General features: G+C 36.5%; 1 long non-coding RNA gene across 1 annotated transcript in view; it reads left to right on the top strand.

Annotated features, from left to right (window-relative positions):
• LOC109612006 (uncharacterized) overlaps nucleotides 1-25600 on the top strand; it is a 64942-nt gene extending 39342 nt beyond the window's left edge. The window contains exon 3 of the long non-coding RNA XR_002194252.2: nucleotides 25569-25600. This is a non-coding gene — a long non-coding RNA (uncharacterized LOC109612006). The remainder of the gene's footprint in view (nucleotides 1-25568) is intronic.
• The last annotated feature ends 1123 nt before the right edge of the window (nucleotides 25601-26723 follow it).

Below are 26723 nucleotides of genomic sequence, written 5' to 3' on the forward strand. Positions count from 1 at the left end.
CCATTGGTTTTGTATACCTTTACCCTCAAATGCACAATAAAAGCGTTTGGTTAGGGATGTCGTTTTTTTAAGAATTAGGGAGTATTTAGGATCCAAGGCGAAATATTTAAAATTATTTCGTTTTGAATATTTTATCAAAATTCTGAATGATCACCCCATTAATAATATTGATTTCCAATATCAGAAATTTGAAGCCGGCCAATTCTTGAGAAGGTTATTATTATTATTATTTTTTTTTTCTTTGATTTAAGAGAAATTCCCAGTCGCCATCCCTATTTCGCTTAGACCATTACGTCTTATCGAGTATTGGGAAAAAAGTTTCCTTTTTTTTGCAACAAAATGAACATTTCCTACAATCTTTTATTTGTTTAAGATCAAAGAGTGGGGGGAGGGACTAAGGATTGATGCCAAAAATTCAATACTCCTTGGGATAATGTTCAAATAATAGTTGAGCATGAGCCTTTATCTATTGAGACCAACTTAAATTGCTCAGAAAAAAAGGATGATGAAATTTTATTTTTCTGACAGAAATATTTTGTAAAATTTATTTAGTTTATGGATTTTATTGAATAAATATTGAAAGGATAGCCCGTAAACTCACAAGCCATATTTCTGAGATAAAATTTGGAAAATAAGTAGCATTTCTTAAATTTATAAATTCAAATATTTATGATGAAAATAACAAATAACTAAGAGTTGAGGTTTCCTCGAAACTATGTATGTTTGTATTTCCAAATATGGAATTCCGTTGAAAAGGCAGCAGTAAAATCAAACAATTAGGTATTGAATTACTTGCAATTGAAATAAAGTGGTGGGTGTTGTCTCATCACATTTCAGTTTTATTTGCCAAAATAAATAAATAAATTCGACAAATGCCAATAAACTTCAGTGACCTTTGGTTTAGAATTGAATCAAGTTAATTTCATACCATAGATTGGTAATAATTTGGAAGAGATCCAGATTAAAATAAATGAGAGGAACAACAGTAACAAGAAGCTGCCAAGTTGGTTATTGAAATGAAATTGAAGCTATTATTGAGGCAACTTAACTACATCTTCTAACTTTTCATACCGATGTGGTGAAAAATTCTGAAAATCGCCACTTTATTGAAAAATATTTCTCGACTAGTAATTCCTTTAAGGTTGTACTAAATTTAGTACTTTAAAAAGACAAAAGACATTTACAAACATATTTATACATGGTGAGATAAAAAACAAACTGCAACAAAGTCAAAAGCCATAATTTTTACATTTTGTTTTTAAATTTTATTGAATGAAACCAAAAAATGTCGGACATGGCATCAAATTTTAGAATAAGTTTAGATTTGTTCGAATTGATCACCTTTGACACGAATTATGGCCTTCAAACGGCCAATGAAACCGTCACACGCTGCCCGAATGTTGCTGTGCTGTATTTTGGCACATTCCCGGCGAAGCGCTTGTTTGAGGTGATCGACACTTTTGTATTTTTTAGTGCCAACCTTGCTTTCCAAAATACTCCAGACACAATAGTCCAACGGATTGGTATCGGGAGATTTTGGTGGCCATTGTGCGCTGGAAATAAGGCGAGGAACCTCATTTTATAATCATTCTTGGGTGGCCCGTGTTGAGTGTGTTAGGCGCTGAGTCCTGTTGGAATGTCCAAGATCTGCGGCCAAAATGTTTGCGTACCCAAGGCTTTAATACACCATCCAGAATATTTTCGAGATAATATTCGACATTTATTCTGATGCCACGCTTGATTAATACGAGCAAAGAGCGACCATCGGCTGTTATGGCGGCCCACATCATCACCATGGCCGGCGCTTGAGTTCTGGTGGCCAACCGAAGGTGCACATTTTCAGCTGACCTCTTTGGCAAGTAAGCATGATAATTTTGTTTGTTTACAAACTGCAGGACAACGAATGTTTTCTCATCAGAGAAAACCAAATTCGGCAGTTCACCACTTTCGGCCAAGCGAAGCAACTCTTTAGCTCTTTTGGGTCTATTTTCTTTCTGTTACGGTGTAAGTTCTTCCACTTTTTGGAATTTTAATGGCTTTACCCCGAGCTCATTGTTCAATATTTTCCGAATGGAATATTACGATATGTTCAGCTCACGAGTCATTTTTCGGCCACTGAGACGCGGGTTTCGATCAAGTCGCTTCTTTATTTTACGAACCATTTCTGCTGATGTTGCTGTTTTTTTTCGTCCACTTTCTTTGATGTCGGGCTTCGCTACCAGTATCACGGTAACGAGCGATCGTACGAGATACAAAAGATTTATTCACATTTAAATGCTGGAGTGCTCTAACGATAGCCACTTGTGGTTTTCCAGCCAAATATAAAGAAATCACACTATCACGCTCGAATTCCATCACGAATAACTTCCTTTCTGGAAAATTCTCACCAAAATGCTTTTGTACGCTTGTAAACATTGTAATGAGCTGTCACTGGAAAAATGTTAAAAGCTGTAGGACGATTGGCTTAGAAATGACAGCAGTTTTTTAATCTAACCCTGCATATCCAATTTTATACGAAATCAAAAATTCCGATAAATTTCATATTCATATAAGATTTTTGGTTAAGAGAAATATTTAGGTGTAGCAAGTTGTATAGAATCGCCGACTTGTTCGCAAGTTCTGACAGATATAAGTATATATTGTGACCTATTGTGGGTGAGGTTCCAGAAGGAGTTGGCAGATATCTATCATCTTCACAAGAGATTTTGCGTTAGCAAAAATGTTTGGATGTGTAAAACTTGAAGGGAGAAAGTGGACACCGTATGTGGGGAAGGTGCCAGAAGGAGTGGACTGATACATGCCATCTTCCATCATCAGATTTTGTGTTATTAGATATAATGGTATCTGTAAAAATGAAGTGATCTGGATGGTTCTTTCGGATTTTATAATCGTTTTGGTTATTCAAAACTTTGACCCTTTGTGGGGGAGGTACCAGAACAAATGGTCCGATCTCAACCATCTTTAAAACAGCTCTTGTATTGATGGAAGTATTGAGGTGTGCCAAGTCTGAATGAAATCGAATGTTAATTTTCAATTTTGTCAGCTTCATGAATGTTTAAAATTTGGACTCTTTGTGGGAAAGGTTCTTGATGGAGTAGACCGATATTGTACATTTTCGACCCTAGAACCTAGGACAGATGCAATTACTGGGATTTGCTAAGTTGGAGGAAAATCGGATTATGCTTTCTCTTTCTGTGCAGTAAATTATTTTCTTTGAAAATATTGACATTTTGTGGGAGCAATACCAGAAGGACCGATATTGCCCATATCCGAACTCGATCTAAGTTTGACAATAAGATTACGAGGTACCAATTTTGGATCAAAGCGATACACCCTTCGAGAGGTATTATGCGCACCAACCAGACACACGGACGGGCGGACATAACTAGATCGACTCGAAATGTCCTGAAACGGATTTGGTCCAAAGAGACCTAGGCCCTAAAACCGTTATTTCGATGAGGCACGATTTGGCCGTATCAAATGATAAATACCCTCGGTAGTCCTATGGCTGAGGGCATATAAAAAACATAGTCAACACGTCTCTGTGGGTCCACTATTTGGCATATCACCCACAAATCCCATTTTCGGTGTTTTTGAATTTTTAGTGGCAGTTTTCTTATGATCGAACCATTTGTGATATTTAAAAGGCCCTGACTATATTTTCATACCAAAATTATGTTATTTGATAGTTTAGAATTTTAGGCGGTAGAATCACTTACAAAATTATTTAATGGTAGGTCTAAATATTGGAAAATCCGACAAGGCATAGCCATTGAAATATTCGACTAAGTCATTCCAGCAGCCTAACATATGCCATACCACAAATTTAAGGTCAGTATTCTTTAGGAAGTAGAGAAATTGTTCGTTTTTGGAGTATACCAATGGCATTCGGAAATCTTTACTTTTTAATTAAAAATGAATATTTTGGTCGAAGGGCCCTGAAATGGTCCTCAAACTCTCGAATACATAGTAAAATCTAACTATTACCAGAAAATGCTAACCGCATTTTGAAATTCATGAACACTCTTCCCCCCCAACACCGAAAAACCAAACATCCATCAGCTGCTTAGAAATACTATTTTCATGCAACGCTTCATTCCACGCGTTTAGCACACTGCCCATATGCATGCGGGTTGTACAATTAATTTCATGTAAATTCTGAAAAATTTGTTTACATCCCCCCATATAACAACAAGCGACAACAGCAACAACAAATTCATAAATTTGTTGTGTTCTCTCATGGAGGTAAACGATTTTCTTTCCAAAATGTTTTGTTAAAAATTAAAAACTAGTTAGGCAAGGCTTATTATTAAAAGTTTCCCTAACCCGCATATGTCACTCTGCGTCTTTAATTTCTTAGTTTTTCCATTGCCTGTCAAGAGTTTTCTTCACCTTGGCGAAGATTAACCACCCTTCTTCCCTGACGAACCCCTAACAAAAGACAGCTGTTGTTGGGATCTAGCGGTGCCGTAGCACGTTCCCTACACACCATCCCTAAAGAATGCAAAATTCATTACGTTGCCGATTGCAGCAACAACATTTCGTTAGGGAACCACCACCAACCCTGGTTACCCTGGAACTCCTCATCCATTAATAAGTTACGCTTCAATCCAAAGAAACACAAAACAATCGAAGGATCACCGTTTTAAGATGTTAAACATTTTCTTTGTTAATTCTACGCTTTCGTCCTTGTCAAGGATGAGGAAGGAAGTAAAAAATTCGTAATACATTTTTTGGGGTGTTCAAACAACCCCTGGAAATTTGACAAGGGGCTGAATTAAATATTCAAACTTTTGTTTCTTCACCTTCTTCTCCTTCTTCTTCTGCTTGTTTGCCAAATGGACTTTTATGTAAATGTGTGTGTCTGTGTGTCATCAAGGTGGTTTAGGGCCGCCTGCCACATTCCTTGACTCGCCAGGTAATGACTCATTATAATTGTTGAACATTCTTTCGTTTTACATAAAAATGTAAATTTTTGAGAAAAGTTTCCTCTTCGGAATTTTCAAATGTTGGACAAATGTTTTTCTTGCTTCGTTCTTTTTCGTTTTATCGATTTGTCATTTTTGTGAAAAATTATGTTAATCATACCCCCACCTCTGGTTTCTTAATGACATCAAAGGTCTTTAAGTTTTTGATGAAGATTTATTCTGAAGGCAGAGAGGAACTTTGATACTAGTCCCAGTTTTGGTATGACTACCCCAATTTTTTGGAACCACATTATTTTTTTTTGTAAATTTAAGATTCTTTAAAATCGACTCTGAGAAATGCCAAATGAATATCGTATTATAAATCATATTCCATAAAATAAAAAAGTGTTATTTTTATTAAAACAAGTTAAATAGAATCAGCCGGTTTAGCCGACAGATGTATACCCTCAGCCAATGTTCGATTATTTAAACATATTTTGACTCCTGTCATGATCATTCAAATGGAGTAGTTTCCGAAGGAATTGGCCAAAATTGTCCATCGAAATCGAACATTTATATCCAATTTTATGGGAAATTATAAATTCCATATTTATCTCAGGTTTCTGGTTGAGAGAAATATATAGATATAGCAAGTTGTAAAGAATCGCTGACTTGTTTTGCAAGTTACGGCAGATATAAGTTTTGAAAATTGTGACCCTTTGTGGGTGAGGTATCAGAAGGGGTTCGCAAATATAAATTATCTCCACAAAAGCAAAAATGTTTGTATGTGTGAAATTCGAAGAGAATTGGATGATTATTTCGCTTTCTTTGAGCTTCTTTAACTTTGAATCCTATGTGGGGAGGTACCAGAAGAAATGGTCCGATCTCTACCATCTTTATAATTGTGTTGATAGAAATATTTAGATGTATCAAGTCTAAATGCAATCGGATGTTAATTTTGCGTTTTATGAGCTTCAAGGTTATTCAAAATGTTGACCCTCTGTGGGGAGGTACCAGAAGGAGTGGACCGATATATCTCATCTTCACCGCATATCTTTTTAGTGTAGTAGAAATAGTGGAGTGTGTGAAATAGAAAGAGAACCTGCTTATATCGGATTTTATAAACATTTTGGTTATTCAAAACTTTGACCATTTGTGGAGAGGTAGCTGAAGGAACTGTCCGATCTCCACCACCTTCATAACAAATCCTGTGTTGATAGAAATATTCAGATACCTAAATGGAATCGGATTTTAATTTCGTGTTTTATGAGCTTAATGGATATTCAAAATTTCGACATTTTGTGGGCGAGGTACCAGAAAGAGTGGATCGATATATTCTGACTTAATACCAGACCTTGTGTGAAATTTGAAGGTAATCGGACACTTACATCACATTTTATAAATGTTATAGTTATTCAAAAAAAAAAAAAAAAAAAAAAAAACAATGGAGTGGACTGATATTGTCCATTTTCGCACCTGACCTAGCAATAACGCAAATATTAGGATTTGCAAAGTTGGGACAAAATCGGATGATCGTTTCCCTTTCTGTGCAGAAAATATATATTTTTGAAAATTTCGACCATTTGTGGGGGAGGTACCAGAAGGAGTGAACCGATATTTCCCATCTCCACTCGATTTAAATTTGATAATAATATTACGAACCCTATTGAAATTGGAGATAATCTGTCAATATTTAGATATAGCTCCCATATACAGGGTGAGATAAAAAAAACTCCAACAAAGTCAAAGGCCATAACTTTCACATTTTTTTAAAAATTTTATTGAATGAAATCAAAAATCTCGGAAATAGCATAAAATTTTAGAATAAGTTTAGATTTGTTCGAATTGGTCATCTTCGGCACGAATTATGGTCTCCAAACGGCCAATGAAACCGTCACACGCTGCCCGAATATTAGTCTGCGGTATTTTTTCCCATTCCCGGCGAAGCTCTTGCTTGAGGTGATCGACACTTTGATATTTTTTGGTGCCAACCTTGCTTTCCAAAATACTCCAGACAAAAAAGTCCAACGGATTGGCATCCGGGGATTTTGGTGGCCATTGTGCGCTTGAAATGAAGCGAGGAACCTCATTTTGTAACCATTCTTGGGTGGCGCTTGCTAAGTCCTGTTGGAATGTCCAAGCCTGCGGCCAAGCTGTTTGCGTGCCCAAGGCTATAATACACCATCCACAATATACAATATATTCGAGATAACATTCGGCATTTATTTTGATGCCGCGGTCGATTAATACGAGCGGAGAGCGACCATCCACTGTTATGACGGCCCACACCATCACCATGGACTCCGCTTGAGTTCTGGTGGCCAACCGAAAGTGCACATTTTCAGCTCTTTGGCAAGTAAACACGATCATATTGTTTGTTAACAAACTGCTGGTCAATGAATGTTTTCTCATCGGAGAGAACCAAATTCGGCAGTTCAATAAGAGGAGCAACTCTTTAGCTCTTTTGAGTCTATTTTCTTTCTGTTGCGGAGTAAGTTCTTGCGCTTTTTGGAATTTCAATGGCTTTACCTCGAGCTCATTTTTCAATATTTGGTGAATGGAATATTGCGATATGTTCAGCTCACGAGCCATTTTTCGGCCACTGTGACGCGGGTTTCTATCAAGTCCCTTCTTTACTTTTCGCAAAATTTCTGCTGATATTACTATTTTCTTCCGCCCACTTCCTTGACGTCGGGCTACACTACCAGTATCACGGTAACGAGCGATGGTATGACACACAAAATATTTATTCACATTTAAATGTTGGAGTGCTCTAATGATAGCCACTTGTGGTTTTCCAGCCAAATATAAAGAAATCACACTATCACGCTTGAATTCCATCACGAATAACTTTTTTTCTGGAAAATTCTCAACAAAATGCTTTTGTACGCTTGTAAACAATATAATGAGCTGTCACTGGAATAATTTTAACAGCTGTCGGACTAGTGGCTTAGAAATGACAGCAGTCTGAAGTTGGTTGCAGTTTTTTCATCTCACCCTGAATATCTTCATCCGATGTCAAATAGGATGGATTTTGATGAACATCGGTTTCGACACAAATGTTAAATTCGGTTAAATATAGTAGAATACGCCATAATTCCATAATTCTTGCCAAAGGTGACCAATTCGAACAAATCTATCTTATTCTAAAATTTGATGCTATTTCCGACATTTTTTGCTTTCGTTCAATAAAATAAAAAAAATGTCAAAATTATGGCTTTTGATTTTGTCAAAATTTTTAAATCTCACTCTGTATATTAGTTCCTTTCGGCATTAAATTTTAACTGTTTAAATTATCATAATTTTCCCATAAAAACGTTTAATTGTTATGTGTAGCTCCACAATATATTCACAGTGATGTAGGGTATTATAAAGTCGGCCCAGCACGACTTTGACCTTTCTTTACTGGTTTCTAATGAAGTTTCGTCGTGGCGTAAAATGTTCTCAACCCTATTTTTCATTCATGAATTCCAAACTCTAAATCAAACTTTTTGTTTCAACTACGTTTTGGGATTTCGAAGGAATTCAAATGGAATCATCAGTTACACCTCAATCAGTCGGTACGCAAATCTCATCAGCAGATTGTGGTGCTGCTACAAACTGTGGCGAAATAAAACAATGTCGCCACTGGTCATTGTTTGCTGCCGCTGTTACGGTTACTCTAGGTTTTTACTCATTCATAATTATGTGAATACACACACGCCCGCAGGTACTGTGGGCAAAACCAAAGAAGGCTGGATCTTTTGTGCTTAGTAGATGACGCTTTAAGTGGAGCTTGTGTGAAGTATGACAATATACGAAAAGAATTTCTAGGCAATTCTTCCTGGGATTTTTAGTGGGTCATGAAAACCATTTTTCATATTTTTGTCTAAATGTTGCTCTAGGGATAATTTGGCATATATTTTCTATGACTCACTAATGTTTCTTATTGATCCACTGTTAAATGGTTGTAGTTATGAAAAAAATTTCAAACAAAAACAACAAATAACACCACGTAGTAATAAACAAAACAATCTGTATAAAGCGCCGGGAGCTCTGAGAGGGGTCAACTCAACATGACTCACTATCGCAGATAAGTAGGTATGTGCGTATAAATAGGTTGGGTACCCTTTTTTATTTTTTTTATTTTAAAACTCAGAGAGTTTTCAACAAAAGAATGCTGCATGATCTGGCCTGTCTCTACCTATTTGAACACTGTTGCTGATACATAGCTATGTTTGTATTTTCGTATGTAACACTTTAAGACAACGTACCTACCCAGACAGCCAGCCAGTCAGACAGACTTGCTGGCGATACAAAGATTATAACGAAAGGGAATGGCAGCGGCGTCTGTTGTCGGCGGCATAAAATTTCATCATTCGATTCATTTTCATTTCAATTTTTTGTTAAGGAATGGAGTTAATGAAGCGAATGCACACAAAGGAAAGAAATCTTAAAGGAAGGAAATTCCTGCAGAACAAACAAGCAATTCAGTTAGCACATCAATGAAGAGATTAACAATAACAAGAGATCGGTGTGGCATTTTGTGGTGGCGAGAACGATTGGAAAATACACAAACACTGACTCACATTAAAGATGAGATGGAATGGAATGTTAAATAGCAAATGATATATCTGAATATGTGGTTTCTCAGAAAATTAAATTTTCATATTCTCAAATTCTAAAATAATATTAGATTCTAAAATAATATTAGAGTATAGTGAGCAGTAATCCAAAATGGCTGAAATTTGTAAATTAACTGAACTCTTTCACCTTTATTTATGATAAAGTATTTCTAATTTTGTATCGGGGATTAGAATGGCTTAAAAAGACCACAGTAGAAGAGTCTGATATCTCCAAGGCAACTAAACACAGTGGTCTCACTTGTGTGAGGGTTACATCACAACTTTTTCTAATCGCCAATCGATTTTTGAGGCGGAAAATCTCCTGACAAAGTAATGGATAAGTACATTTTGGCATCAGTAACTATATACGAAGTATGTATTTATTAAACTGCCAATGAGTAAGTTTGTTACTTTAGAGGTGAGTTTGTGTTTAATTTTAGCACTCTTCATTTTTATATCCTAAGCCATATATAGCTCGCCTAATCGAAAAACAAATTTTGATCCTAGGTCTCTTTGGACCAAATTCGTTTCAGGATATTTGGAGTTGATCTGGGGTATCCATCCGCCCGTCTGTCTGCCTAGTGCTCGAAGAGAGTGTCTGATTTGATCCAAAGTTGGTACATCGTAATATCATTGTCAAACCTAGATCGAGTTCGGAGTTGAGTAATATCGGTCTACTCCTTCTGTTACCTCCCCCATAAAAAGTCGAAATTTTCAGAAAAAAATATTTTGCTGCACAGGAAGAAAAAGGATAATCCGATAATGCTCCAACTTTACAAATCCTAATGTTTGCATCAGTGCTAGGTCAGGTGCGAAAATGGACAATATCGGTCCACTCCATCAAGTATCTCCCCCACAAAGGGTCAACATTTTGAATAATTACAACTCTAAAAAAAATGTGATGTAAGAGTCCAATTGTCTTCAAATTACACATATCACAATATTTTTATTAACCCAAGGTTTGGTGTGAAGATGGAATATATCGGTCCACTCCTTCTGGTACCTCCCCCACAAGGGATCAAAATTGTGAATATCAATTCAATTAAGATTTGGCACATCTCAATTTTTCCATAAACACAAGATCTTTTATAAAGATTGTAGAAATCGGACAATTTCTTCGGGTACCTCCCCCAAAAAGGGTCAAAATTTTGAATTAACAAATCAATTATAAAATGCGAAATAAGCATCCGGTTCACTGCGTATTTCACACATACCATTATTTGTACTAACAGATGAACTGTTTTTTAGATGAGATATATCGGTCCACTCCTTCTGGCACCTCCCCCACAAGAGGTTAACAGTTTCGAAGAAAATGATTTACTGCGCAGAAAGAGAGAGGATAATCCGATATTGCTCCAACTTTGCAAATCCTTATACTTCCGTCAGTGCTTGGTAAGGCGCCGTCCTTTCTCCTCCACAAAGGGTAACAATTTTGAATAATTATAACCTTTTTATATATCCGAATCTCTTCAAATAACGCATATCAAAGTGTTTTATTAATCCAAGGTCTGGTGTAAATATGGAATATATAGGTCTTAAATAAGAGACCTCAGCAAGTCTTATTTGACAGAAGACCACAGAAAGTCTTTTTTCCAAAGAAAAAAGTTTATTGCTTCTATAGATCTTTTAGATCCATAAAGGGTTTTCTTTTAAGAAGTTCAATATAGATTTTTTAAGGGCTTCCCCCAATAAAAATGAAAAGGCCTTACCTTTATAGATGACCTTAACAATTTCTTCTCTCTTTGACAAATATTCTTTTATTAATAAGAATCCCTAAGAGGGTTCTCTCCAAGTGAAAAACCTCAAAGATCTTTCTTTCATAGAAGACCCATGAATTGCTCCTACTTCAGAATTTATTTCTCTCAGTCTAATTAATGTCTCCAATTTGAAATTGAAATATTTTCAATACCGCAAACTACTGTGCACAGTGCATTTCCATCGCTGATCTTCATAGCCCTGGGACATTTCAATATTTATAACACATTTAGCTGCATTTCATTTTTCATTTCGGAATCATTAAGTTGTGCTTTTAGCTTTATTTTAACGAATTTTCGATTTCGAAAAGTAAGAGTCTTCCAAACCAAACCACATATCATTTAATAATTACTTCAAAAAGAAAGTTGGAAGGGCAATTAACATTTTACCATGGGGGAGAAGAGCCTCTGGCCCACCACCTTGAAATGGAAAACAAACAAACATAGCCTCGCAAATGTTCAATAACTACACCTTTGATATTTAATTAAATATTGTGTTTTTTGCGTTGTTTTCATTTAATTATGACAACGTTAATGGTTTCTGTGTCATCTGTTTTTGGATTTTTATAACCTCTAAAATGGCAAACGTGAGCATTTGGCAAAGCACCACCAACTCGAGCGGGCTCAACTAACTAAATAGGTGGAATAATTAATAGAATTTGAAAACGGAAAAGGCATTGAAATTGATAATTGCTCGGCAGACACTTGTTGTTGTGCCCGTCTGCCTCTGACAAGCGCTTTGATGGATTATTGGTTCTGTTTAGAAATTGAAAATTGAGTACTAATCGTTGTTTGCTGCGTCGTCGGCAGCAGCAGTTATTGATGATCATTCAAAGCTTCGATGATGAGCTGGTACTGCTGATGATGACACAACATTTAGCCAGTCAGACAAAAAGTGGCTATAAAAGTTATTTGAAATGCAACTAAATTGGAAACCCATTTAAATTAAAGTCAACAACAATAACAAAGCAATGACATACCTCCGTTCTGAATATGAAATGCTCTGTGGATTATGACATACGCTAGCAAAAATTTAGCACAATTAAATTAAAAAGATCAAAATTAATTTTACCTTCAGCCACAGGGCTACAGAGGGCATATATGATTAGATACGGCCTAAACATGCCTCTTCGAAATAACCCTAGGCCTCTTTGGACCAAATCCGTTTCAGGACATTTGGAGTTGAGCAAGCGGTCCGTCCGACCGCCCGCCCGTCTAGATAGTACCCTATTTGATCCAAATTTGGTACATTGTAATTTTATTGTCAAACTTAGATCGAGTTCGGAGATGATCAATATCGGTCCACTCCTTCTGGCACCTCCCTCACAAAATGTCAACAATTTCAAGGAAAATAATTTACTGCACAGAAAGAGAAAGGATAATCCGATATTGCTCCAACTTTGCAAATCCTTATATTTCCATCAGTGCTAGGTCAGGTGCTGTGCAGTACCTCCCCCACAAAGGGTCAACATAACATTTAAATAATTACAACTCTTATAAATATCCAAATTTCTTCAAATTACACACATCAAAATATTTTCACTAATCCAAGGTCTGATATGAATGTTGGATATATAGGTCTACTCCTTCTGGTACCTCCCTCACAAAAGGTCAAAATTTGGAATATTTATAAAACACGAAATGAACATCCGATTCTATTCCGACTTGGTACATCTCAATATCTCCATCAATGCAAGACCTGTTTTAAAAATAGCAGAGATCGGACCATTCCTTCTGGTACCTCCCCCACAAAGGGTGAACGTTTTGAATAATCAAAGCGAACATAAAATCCGAAAAATGCATCCGGTTCTCTTCAAATTAGACACATCAAAATATTTTCATTAACCCAAGATCTCGTATAAAGATGATTTATATCTGCGAACCCCTTCTGGTACCACCCCCACAATCGAACCAAAATTAACATCCGATTCCATCCTGACTTGGTACATCTCAATATTTCCATTTACACAAGATCTGTTATAAAGATGGTGGAGATCGGGCTATTTCTTCTGGTACCACCCCATGAGTATCCATGAAGCTCATATCGAAGCAAAATTAACATCCGATTCCATCTAGACTTGGTACATCTCAACATTTCCATTAACATCTGCAAACCCCTTCTGGTACCTCCCCCACAAAGGGTCAAAATTTTGAGTACCCATGATGTTCATATCGAAGCGAAATTAACATCCGATTCCATTCAGACTTGGTACGTCTCATTATTTCCATTAACACAAGATCTGTTATAAAAATGGTAGAGATCGGACTATTATTTCTGGTACCACCCCATGAGTATCCATGACGCTGATATCGAAGCGAAATTAACATCCGATTCCATTCAGATTTGGTACATCTCAATATCTTCATTTACACAAGATCTGTTATGAAAATGGCAGAGATCGGACTATTTCTTCTGGTACCTCGCCCACATAGAGTTCAATATTTTGAAAACAAATCGCCGAAAGAAAACGAAATAAACATCCAACTCTCTTCAAAATTTCAAACATACAAACAGTTTCGCTAACACAAGACCTGTTGTGAGGTGATATAGAACTGCGAACCCCCTCTGATACCTCACCCACAAAGCGTAACAATTTCCAATACTTATATCTGTCATAACTTGCGGAACAAGTCGGCTATTCATTATAAAATATAGGAAGTAGTCGAAATCTGACACGTTGTAATATTTATATAAGTCTTAGGTCAGATACGAATTGGTCAATATTGGCCAACTGCTTCGGAACATCCCACATAGAATGTTAACAGTTACAATAATCATAACTCAAGGCTGGAGAACTGGTTACGTATGATAGGGTTAAATGCCTTTCGAAAACAGTTTGGGGAAGGAATTTTCCATGCAAAAAGTACAAAAAATGTCCGAATAATAACCAGGGAACCTAGCACCAGGGCAGCCCAACCTGCGTAAAATAATTCACAATGACTCAGGCACTCTCAACATGGAAAATATAAAAAATACAATTTCAGTACAGATAATAAATTATATTTTCTCTATTTCCAAATTTGCCTCTGCCCTATTAATTTCCCACTACTGTACCTGCAACCTCACCATAATTGCCCAGCTCTACAATAACTCAACACAAATGTTATTTTAAAATAAATTATTTATTTATATGTAGGTATATCATTTTTCACATTTGTATGTATATTCACTGAATGGCTGCTCGGGATTTTTGCTGACTTCCATGACTTGTTGATACGACAAAATACCATAAAAATATATAAACTGCTTTGAAAATGTATGCACATAAATCGCAACTCAGACAGATATTCATTCAAAGACTAGAGTCTTATTTAAATAAAATGCTTTCTACACCGATATCAAATGATACGGTCTTTTTTCTTCTTTTAGAAAATGCTTTATGATTTTATGCAGAAAAAGAAGAAGCAGAATGATATTGGCAGAAATTTAATGCTAGCTCTCAAATGACAACAATTATAAATTATGGCAAGAAACTCTGAAATTGCGTGCGGGAAAAATTTCATATTTAAAAAAAATAATAATAAATAAGAATGTGTGCTCTGCGAGCACAGATTAATTTTGGTTGGGTTGGGATTACATCAAAATCGGTTAAAAATGGCTTAGACTAAGAGACATAGAATATAACTTGAGTATCCTTTATTATACATCAAGGATAATATTTTTTTGGAAAGTTTGGAAAATAACTCTACACAAGTTTCCGATTATGATATCTAATTCAGAATAAAGTCAAAAATTTTGCGAGATTGGCCAAAATTCTTAAAATTTTTCGAAAAAAATGGGAAGAACATTAGAGTTTCGTGACGAAACTATAGTATCTGTCGGTTTTGCCGCAGCCTTATGCTAGGAACACAATTGGAGCGAATGACGAATTTCGCCCTACGCGGCGACAAAATGAGCCGCGAAAATTCGTCGTATGGAACACAATACCGACGAAATTATAAAACAGCTGATGAAGTTGTTTACTTTTTGCTCATTTGTTGACTACAATGAATTATACAAGAACACATAATTCTTTACGTTCTCTATTATAATTTCACTTATGTCCATCTTCTCTATTATAAATTCACTGATATCCATCTTCACTCAGGCGCAAGTACACAAATAAATAAACAAATTAATTATGTTTTTTTTATACGAGTAACAGATAGTAGAGTGACCATAACAAATTTTAAAGTAAAAAGTAACTTTATTTACTAAAACACATAAAATTCGTACAAGTATGGCCACCTTGTACTGTTTTGTTCGCCGGTCGCCGGCGTATGAAATAGAAATAAAGCTAATTGAGTTCGCGGCGACCGACGAAATTTTCGCCGGTGCCGTGATTGTGTGCACTTCCATATACACATATGTGTTTTATTTTTGACGACGAACATACGCCGCGAAAAAATTCGTCGTTCGCTCCAATTGTGTTCCTAGCATTAAGTTATTATTCTTCAAACTGTTGACCCATTATGGGGGAGGTTCCGAAGCAGTTGGACAATATTGCCCAGTTCGAATCTGACCTAAGACCTATAAAAATATTACAACGTTCCAGATTTGGACTACATCGACTACTTCCTATACTTTATATAAAATATGTGCAAATTTTTGGAAAATGTGGAAGTATGCGTGAGGCAACAGATATAGCGGACCCAAGTATTCCTTTTGCATACTTCATTTAATACAGATAAAAATATTGGTATGTGCAAAATTCTAAGGAAATCGAACATTTATATCCACGTTTATGCGAAATCATACATTCCGATAAATTACATGTTCATACCAGATTTCTGGTTAAGAGAAATATTAAGATATAGCAAGTTGTATAGAATCGCTGACTTGTTTCGCCAGTTATGACAGATAAAAGTATTGAAAATTGTGACTCCTTGAGGGTGATGTTTCAGAAGGGGTTGGCAGATATATCTCATCTTCACAAAAGATATTGTGTTAGCAAAAATGTTTGGATGTGTGAAATTTGAAGAGAATTGGACGCTTATTCAGCTTACTTTGAGTGTTTTTGTTTTTTAATAATCTTAAACCCTATGTGGGGGTGGTACCAGAGGAAATGGTCCGATCTTTACCACTTTTATAAGAGATCTTGTTTAGATGGAAATATTGAGATGTATCAAATCTGAATGGAATCGGATGTTGTTTTCACGTTTTATGAGTTTCGTGAATACTCAAAGTTTTGACCCTTTGTGGGGGAGGTCCCAGAAAGAGTGGACGCTATATCCCATTTTACACCAATAATAAAAATATTGTGATGTGTGTAATTTGAAGAAAACCCGAAGCTTATTTTGGATTTTATAATCGTTTTGGTTATCAAAACATTGAGCCTTTGTGGAGTAGGTACCAGAAGAAATGGTCTGATCTCTACTATCTTTTTAACAGATTTTGTGTTGATGGCAATATTTGGATGTGCCAAGTCTAAATGGAATCGGATGTAAATTTCACGTTTTATGATCATCGTGCCTATTCAAAATTTTGACCCGATGTAGGGGAGTTACCAGAAGAAGAGGACCGATATATCCCATTTTCACAGCAGATCTTGTGTTAGTTAAAACCATGACACGTGTGAAATATGAAGAGAACCGGATGCTTATTTCGAATTTTATAATCGTTTTGGTTATTCAAAACTTTGAACCTTTGTGGGGTAGGTACCAGAAGGAATGGTGTGATTTCTACCATCTTTATAACAGATCTGGCGTTGATGGAAATAATGAGATGTATCAAGTCTGAATGGAATCGGATGTAAATTTCGTGTTTTATGAGCTTCATGGATATTCAAAATTTTGACCAATTTGTGAGGGAGGTACCAGAAGGAGTGGACCGGTAATAAAATTAATAAATAAAAAAAATAATAAAAATATTGTGATGTGTGTAATTTTAAGAAAACCAGATGCTTTTTTGTTTTTTTTTACCTTTTTGGTTATTTAAAACTTCGAACGTTTGTGGGAGAGGTACCAGAAGGACTGGTCCGATCTCTACCATATTTATAACGAATCTTGTGTTGATTGAAATATTGATATGTGTCAAGTCTGAATGAAATCGGATGTTAATTTCGTGCTTTATGAGCTTCATGAATATTCAAAATGTTGACCCTTTGTGGTGGAGGTACCAGAACTTTTACATGACATTTTATAAGAATTAAAATTATTCTAAATATTGACATTTTGTGGGAAGGTACTGGATGGAGTGGGCCGACATTGTCCATTTTCGCACCTGACCTATCACTGATGCAAATATTAGGATTTGCAAAGTTAGATCGAAATCGGATTATCCTTTCTTTTTCTGTGCAGTAAAATATTATTTTTTATACCCTCATTTGACACGGTCAAAACGTGTCGAGTCGAAATAACGGTTTTACACCCTAGGTCTCTTTGGACCAAATCCGTTTCAGAACATTTGGAGTCGATCTAGCGATGTCCGTCCGTCTGTCTGTCTGGTTCGCAAGATAACTCTCGAAGGGAGTATCCGATTTTGTACAAACTTGGTACATCGTAATATTTTTGTCAAACTTAGATCGAGTTCGGATCGGAGTTATCGGTCCACTCCTCTTGGCACCTCCTCCACAAAAGGTCGAAATTTTCAAAAAATATATTTTCTGCACAGAAAGGGTAATCTGATTTTGCTCAAACTTTGCAAATCCTAATATTTGCGTCCGTGCTAGTCAGGTACGAAAATGGACAATATTGATCCACTCCATCAAGTACATCCTCCACAAAGGGTCAAATTTTTTATGCACATTTTGCTCCAACTTTGCAAATCCTAATATTTGCGTCAGTTCTAGGTCAGGTGCGAAAATGGGCAATATCGGTCGACTCCAACAAGTGCCTCTCCCACAAAGGGTCAAAATTTTGAATACATATAACTTTTATAAAATATGATATAAGAGTCCGATTGTGTTCAAATTTCACACATTCTAATATTTTTATAAACCCAAGATCGGAGACACCCACCCACCCGGTACCACCCAAATTACCTACGAGCTCAAACCACTTTGGGGAATTTTGCTCTAGTGAAATAATAACATCGCCTCCATTTGGAATTGTCCAATCCACATACCAACGGGGTTTAACGTTGACTTCGGTAGTATAATTTTGTGAGAAGCAACGTAATTACGATATCAGCTTACACGTAAGTCTTGGTAATTTGAGTTATGTTCCTCGTACTTTTTTACCTAAGTTTAGCAAAGCATATAATTATGATACATTCAAACGACATTTGTTATATGTTTGAGAGAGCTTTGAACTTTTACAAAACTATTATACTTGTGTCCACATCAATCGAAATCAATGACATAGTACAAGTACCTGACTAATAGGCCTCTACGAAACAGCAGCAACATTATCGTTAAACAAATAATTTGATTGTGAAACAAACGATAGTTCAGCTAAACTATTGTCGCGTTGGACAATCGCTTATGTTTTTTAAAATTGCCTTATTGTGTACTTGGATAATGATTCAACATACAAATGTACATATGTATGTATACATACATATATGCATACATATTTATTCTAATGTGACTAATTCTGAGTCATGGTATTATGTTTAATATGAAACTGGGAAATTTATTATGGGAAGTTTTATCTCTGTGCGGAATTAAGTCAAAGAGAATGATTAAGGAACGGGGGATTAATCACTCTGGCAATAAAAACAAACAGAGGAAGGTGTTGCATAGGATTTTTAAACCAAATGAATGCATAACACTATTATCTGAGGAGTTGATAAGTTAATGTGAACTCATATACTTTAAATAGGTTTTTATAATTGAAGGACAGCCATAGCTCGATTTTCACTTAGCTAAAAATTCAAATTCAAAAATCAATATGGTATCAATTGCATTAGAATATACAGGGTGAGATGAAAAAACTGCAACCAACTTCAGACTTCTGTCATTTCTAAGCCACTCGTCCGACAGCTCTTAAAATGATTCCAGTGACAGCTCATTATATTGTTTACAAGCTTACAAAAGCATTTTGGCGAGAATTTTCTAGAAAAAAAGTTATTCGTGATGGAATTCAAGCGTGATAGTGTGATTTCTTTATATTTGGCTGGAAACCCACATGTGACTATCGTCAGAGCACTACAGCATTTAAATGTGAACAAATTGTATGTGTCTTGTACCATCGCTCGTTACCGTGATACTGCTAGCGTAGGCAGACGTCAAGGAAGTGGACGGAAGAAAACAGCAACATCAGCAGAAATGGTTCGAAAAGTAAAAAAGGCGACTTCATAGAAACCCGCGTCGCAGTGGCTGAAAAATGGCTACTGAGCTGAACATATCGCAATATTCCATTCGGCAATTATTGAAAATTGAGCTCGGGGTAAAGCCATTGACATTCCAAAAAGAACTTACACCGCAACAGAAAGAAAGTAGACTGAAAAGAGCTAAAGAGTTGCTTCGCTTGGCCGAAAGTGGTGAACTGCCGAATTTGGTTTTCTCCGATGAGAAAACATTTGTTCTCCAACGGTTTGTAAACAAACCGACGTAGCTGAAAATGTGCACCTTCGGTTGGCCACCAGAACTCAAGCGCCGGTCATGGTGATGGTGTGGGCTGCCATAACAGTCGATGGTCGCTCTCCGCTCGTATTAATCGACCGCGACATCAGAATAATTGCCGAATGTTATCGCGAAAATATTCTTGAGGGTGTATTAGAGCCTTGGGCACGCAAACATTTTGGCCGCAGACCTTGGACGGATCAACAGGACTCAGCACCAACACACACAGAACGCGCCTCCCAAGAATTGTTACAAAATGAGGTTCCTCGCTTCATTTCCAGCGCACAATGGCCACCAAAATCATCGAATCCGTCATTTGTGTCTGGAGTATTTTGGAAAGCAAGGTTGGCACTAAAAAATACCAAAGTGTCGATCACGTCAAGCAAGCGCTTCGCCGGGAATGGGCCAAAATACCGCAGAGCAACATTCGGGCAGCATGTGACGATTGCATTGACCGTTTAAAGGGCATAATTCCTGCCAAAGGTGGCCAATTCGAACATATCTAAACTTATTCTAAAATTTGATGCTATTTCTGAAACTTTTGTTTCATTTAATAAAATTTAAAAAAAAATGTAAAAATTATGGCGCTTGACTTTGTTGCAGTTTTTTATCTCACCCTGTATTTAAGTGTGTGATAAACAAATCTCATTTCATTCTGCCTAGAATAAAATCCAAACGCTAAATTTGTCTGTAATCGCAAGCACCACAAAAAGCTGATTTCACTTGTTTAGAACTAAGCTTTGTTATTATATCACTTCGAGCACATCTAATGCCACATAATTATCATATGCCACTCACACACATGCACACCAACCTACACACATTCACTTGTAATAAGAATTGTAATTGTTTTCTTATTATTTCTTATTTTTTTACAATGAAATCGTTGACATTTCCCCAAAAAACAAAGGTTACATTGTCAGCTCCACATCAATGTAATGCAATTATTTATTTAATTTAACGTTTTGCTTTTGTTTGAATGTCAACGAGAAGATGAAGAAAAAAAAAACAAAACAAATTCATTTACATAGAGACAATAGCGCATTCATGCTCAATGTGCTGCGCTGAAAGCAAAACTCAAGCCTTGAACTTTGCCATAAAGATAAACAGCTGAAAAAAAAAAAAAAAAACAAAACGCTAAGAAAACATTCAGCAGCAAAGCAGAGAGAAAATAAGTCATTAGCATTAAAAGTGTTGAGATTTAAAAGGTGAATATGACGGTAAATATAAGTCATTTATATGAGATTGGATGAGTGTGTGTGAGGAGGGTGAGCGGGGACAGTTTGTGGTCAGGTGTATTATGACCATTGAAAAAAAATGTTTTTTTTTTTGGAAAAATTCAGTCCTGTCAGATACAATAAACTTAAAAATGTATAAGGTTAACCGACGTATATCATTGCTGATTATTTTTCAGGAAATTTACAGCCAACAAAAATAATATTTTTAAGAAAATGTTTTTGAAATATTTTTTTTCCTGCCATTTAATTTTGTTGAGAATATTTGTTTTATGGACTAAAAATCATTTTATCGTATTTTTTAATCAAAATTATTTTTAAGACTATCAAAGTTGCATTTCCGATTTTTAATTTTTTTTTTTGTAAATTTTAGTAGTTTTATTTTGTTTATATATTGGGGACCATTGTGAAATTTTGGACGTTTCAACCCATTTCGTACCGAAATTTAATTTTTATATCAATATCGGTCCATTCCTTCTGGTAATTCCCCATAAAAGGCCAATATTTTACAAGAAAATACGGGATGAGATGAAAAAACTGCAACCAACTTAAGACTGCTTTCATATCTAAGCCACTCGTCCGACAGCTGTTAAAATGATTCCAGTGACAGCTCATTGTATTGTTTACAAGCGTACAAAAGCATTCTGGTGAAAATTTTCCTGAAAAAGAGTTATTCTTTATATTTGGCTGGAAAACCACAAGTGGCTATCGTTAGAGCACTCCAGCATTTAAATGTGAATAAACCGTTTGTGTCTCGTACCATCTCTCGTTACCGTGATTCTGGTAGCGTAGCCCGACGTCAAGGAAATGGACGGAAGAAAACAGCAACATCAGCAGAAATGGTTCGAAAAGTAAAGAAGCGACTTGATTGAAACCCGCGTCGCAGTGTCCGAAAAATGGCTTGTGAGCACATGAACATATGGCAATATTCCATTCAGCAAACATTGAAAAATGAGCTCGGGCTATAGCCATTGAAATTCCAAAAAGTGCAAGGACTTACACCGCAACTGAGAGAAAATAGACTCAAAAGAGCTAAAGAGTTGCTTCGCTTTGCCGAAAGTGGTGAACTGCCGAATTTGGTTTTCGCCGATGAGAAAACATTCGTAGTCCAGCAGTTTGTTAACAAACAAAATGATCGTGTTTACTTGCAAAAGAGGTCAGCTGAAAATGTGCACCTTCGGTTGGCCACCAGAACTCAAGCATCGGCCATGGTGATGGTGTGGGCCGCCATAACAGCCAATGGTGTCTCTCTATGCTCGTATTTATTGACCGTGGCAACAGAATAAACGCCGAATATTATCGCGAAAATATTCTGGAGGGTGTATTAAAGCCTTGGGCACGCAAACATTTTGGCCGCAGACCTAGGACATTCCAACAGGTCTCAGCACCATGGCATTCAAGACAGGCCACCCAAGAATGGTTACAAAATGAGGTTCCTCGCTTCATTTCCAGCGCAGAATGGCCACCAAAATCTCCGGATACCAATCCGTTGGACTATTGTATCTGGAGTAATTTGGAAAGCAAGGTTGGCACCGCACCGAAAAACAAAGTGTCGATCACCTCAAGCAAGCGCTTCTCCGGGAGTGGACCAAAATACCGCAGAGCAACATTCGGGCAGCGTGTGACGGTATCATTGGGCTTTTGAAGGCCTTAATTCGTGCCAAAGGTGACCAAATAGAACAAATCTAAACTTATTCTAAAATTTTATGCTATTTCCGACACTTAAAAAATGTAAAAATGATGGTCTTAGACTTTGTTGTAGTTTTTTATCTCACCCTGTAATTGAGTGCATAGGAAGAGAAATGATAGTCCGATGTTGCTCCAACTTTGTAAAGTCTAATATTTGCAAATAGGTCTACTCAATCAAGTACCTCCCCTACGAAGGGTCAGAATGTTGAATATCGATGAAGCTCATAAAACCCAAATTAAGATCCGATACAAATTAAAACCTGTTATAAAGATTGTAGAGGTAGGTCTTTTCCTTCTGGTACCTCCCCTACAAAAGCTCAAAATTTTGAATAACCAAAACGATTATAAAATCCGAAATAATCGGGATATGTCTGTCCACTTCTTCTAGTACCTCACACACAAAGGATCAACATTTTGAGTATCCATGAAGGTCATAAATTTTACATCCGATTCTATATAGACTTGGTACGTTACAATATATCCATCAACACAAAATCTGTTGTGAAGATGATATATATCTGCGAACCCCTTCTGGTACCTAACTCACAGAAAGTCACAATTTCAATAATTTTATCTGTCAACCAGAAACCTGAGATAAATATGGAATTTATGGTTTCGAATAAAATTGGATATAAATGTTCGATTTTCTTATAATTTTTCCCACACCCATACTTTTATCTGTATTAGATGAAGTATGAAAATGGAATACTTCGGTCGACTTTATCTGATACCTCACGCACATTACATTACCAAAAATTATGACAATATAGTCCAAACCTGGCACGCCGCAATATTTATATCATATTTCTTTAGGTCCGATACGAAATGGTCAATATTGGTCTATTCCTACGGAACCTACCCAAAAGAAAAAAGAAGAAAAAAATTTAACTTTTTGCATACCTTGCACCCTTCCCAATTCCCCACGCCCGTGACTGTTGTCTTTCATACTTAAGCTCATTACACAATAAAGACGCTTTGTTGTAATGCCACGTAAGATTAACATGAAGTAGGAAAAAACCTTAAAATAAAGAGTTCAAAAGGCGGACATTAGAAAAAAAACAACAAAATTAAGTCAACACATGCGACCCGACCTAGAGCCGCATTTGTCGTAACTAAGCATTGACAAGAAATGTTAAATTCAAACAATAAATATTGTTTTTATTCAGACAAAAAAAAAACAGAGGAAGAAAAAACCTTAAGAAACCTCCGAGCGCATGTGAAATGTAATTTAAGTTTCTTTTTTGCTCAAGGAATTTCAAGTTAAAATTAATGCAGGTTAAATGAGGTTTTCAGTTTGTAGGATTTTGAAATAGTTTACTGTTAGCCAATGTTAAAGAAGGATTGGATTGGAGGCAATTTGAATAAATTAAAAAAAAAATTAAAGGTTACTTAATACACATTGATTGAGGAGATCAAGAGATTTCAAGCACAAGACCATACCAGAAACAATCAGGTACGTTAATAGGTAATAGGTTTTGAGGGACTGAATGAGGATGCCCTCAGCCACGTTAAAGTCATATATAAATTGTTTTCATTCATTTTATTCAAAATTAATTATTCAAATAAAATCCCACATGGGAATCGTAAATAATAATCTCTGCAATTGTCCAAAAAGAGATTATTCCCACACCTGCTATCACAAAATGTAATCCCCGCATTTTGCCCATTTTCATTCAAAAACAAAGCACATTTAACAAATTTCGCAAAAAAGCCAAAGAACAAAGAAAAAACCTCACAGACATGAGAGTTGCAAAAGTGCTCCTCTCATACATAACTCGTGGCATACTTTTGGGTGCTCTAATAAATCCCGAAAACTTGTGTAAAACTTCCGAACCAAAAAAAAAAAAAAAAAAAAAAAAAAACAGGCAAGCGATTCAAGTAATGCTACTCCAACAACATTTGTATCCTCCTGGCCGGTATAAATGCCTGGTTGAGTGACTAACTAAACGAATTGCGTTTGTGGAGTTTCGAGCTTCCCGGCGAGGAGTTGGGGGAAAGCGTGCTCTCCTCTCTCTTAACTTCCATAATACCACAAAACGGGGAAAAGAACAACCAAACTATTTTTGGTTTGCTGCAGCACTCTCCAGACGTCATCTGCTTTGGGTGGATGTGTGGTTGAATGTGCAATTTGTGCTCCACAATAGACGTCTTTTGTTTTAACCACATCAGCCGGGGCGGCAACAGCCAACTAGAGCTCCCTCACTTCAATGAATGTTAAACGTTTCGAGGGAAAATTAAAGCGTATAAAACTGCAGCTGGTACTTTGGCGGGCTTTCATGGGCTGCAGTATCAGAAGCAGCAGCGGCAGCAGTAGTAGTAGAAGTGGCAACATTAGCTTATTTAAGCTACTTGAGCTAAAAAGTTATGAGCTTTGGCAAATGTAACACTCACTGCTGCTGCAGTAACAAACAAGAAATGTTTTTCTTTTTTTTTTTTGCTTTCTTTTAAAACTGGTGAAAAATTGTTGTTTATGAAACTATGACGCGAAGAAAATAGGTCGGACAAAAATGCTACAAACTATGTATGTGTGTCATGATTCGGGATTTACTCTTAACCCTCTCTTGCTAAAGTTGTTTTTGAAGTCAGGAAAAATTGCAGTGGAACGAATGTGTGCTACTTATGGCAAATTATGGTTCTCATATATAAGCGAATGTATTTTGAATTTCAATAATTGGTGCCTAAATCGTTTGGAGTAATGAAGGGATCTGCTAATTATTCATTAATGGAAAATATTTTGTTGATTCGTTGTTGATTTTTTCGGTAATTATTATTTGGCCCAAAAATTAAGGTTCTACTTATAAGGGTTTTTTTGAATTCCTGTAAATTTCCAATCTCTCAGATGGCAAATAGATCGAGTATTTGATAATAAAATACATTTTCTTTTTCATTGCAGAAACTACATCAATATCTCAGAAATTTTAAAGGTAAGTTGAACATTTCTTTACCGGTCAGAATAGCCTGATCCTGGGTCCTCATTGTTTATATTCTATATTTTTGATTTAAGAAAAGAGTGTAGGTTTCCTGACCTAAAGAAAACCCTTAGTATAGGTCAAAGGAGTTTTAACTTCTCGATTTAATAAAAAACACCTCAACTACATTCTGATGTTTTCATGACGCAGTAAAGTAAACTGATGTTCGGAAGATTCAGTCGGCGTGCCTTCAGTTATATAACCTTTGCATATGACCTAATATTTGAGGGTAGCCTTACTTTGGGGAAATAGTTGTTTTTAAATATTTCATTCTTAGACCAGTTTTTATTTAGGTATTTATTGTAAAAAGTTATCTTTGAAGAGGGCGAGAGAAATCCTCGATTTGGGAAATCCATAAAGACGAGCTGTGGGCTAGGGAGTATAAAAAGGCGAGCTGGAGGTCAGGGAGTATATAAAGACGAGCTTGAGCTCAGGTAGTCTACACAGACGAGCTGGAGACCAGGGAGCCTATATAGACGAGCTTTATAGAAAAACTGGAGGCCAGGGAGCCCATATAGGCGAGTTAATGCCCAGGGAGTTCTAATAGACGTGGTGAATACAAGGGAGTCTATACAGACGAGCTGTTGGGCAGGGTGTCTATACAGACGAGCCGTAGGACAGGGAGTCTATACAGACGAGCCGTAGGACAGGGAGTCTATATAATATAGCTAAGGCTATTATCATAGAAGTGCTCAGGCTGCTTTCATAGTGCTCATAGAAGTGTAAATAAAACTCTTTTCAGGCTCTTCGCATAGATGAGTTCAGCCCCTTCTTCAAAACGACCTCAGTGTCTTCTCATAGAAGAGTTCAGAGCTCACGTCCTCTTCATAGAAGAGCTCACGGCCTTCTCATAGAAGAGCTTACGGCCTTCTCATAGAAGAGCTTACGGCCTTCTCATAGAAGAGCTTACGGCCTTCCATAGAAGAGTTGACGGCCTTCCATACAAGAGCTGACGGCCTTCCATAGAAGAGCTGACGGCATTGTCATAGAAGAGCTGACGGCCTTCCATAGAAGAGCTGACGGCCTTGTCATAGAAGAGCTCAGACTCTTCTCCAAGAAGACTTCAGACACTTCTCATC

This window comes from Musca domestica, unplaced genomic scaffold (genome assembly GCF_030504385.1).
Source record: "Musca domestica strain aabys unplaced genomic scaffold, Musca_domestica.polishedcontigs.V.1.1 8, whole genome shotgun sequence".
NCBI classification, from domain to species: Eukaryota; Metazoa; Arthropoda; class Insecta; order Diptera; family Muscidae; genus Musca; species Musca domestica.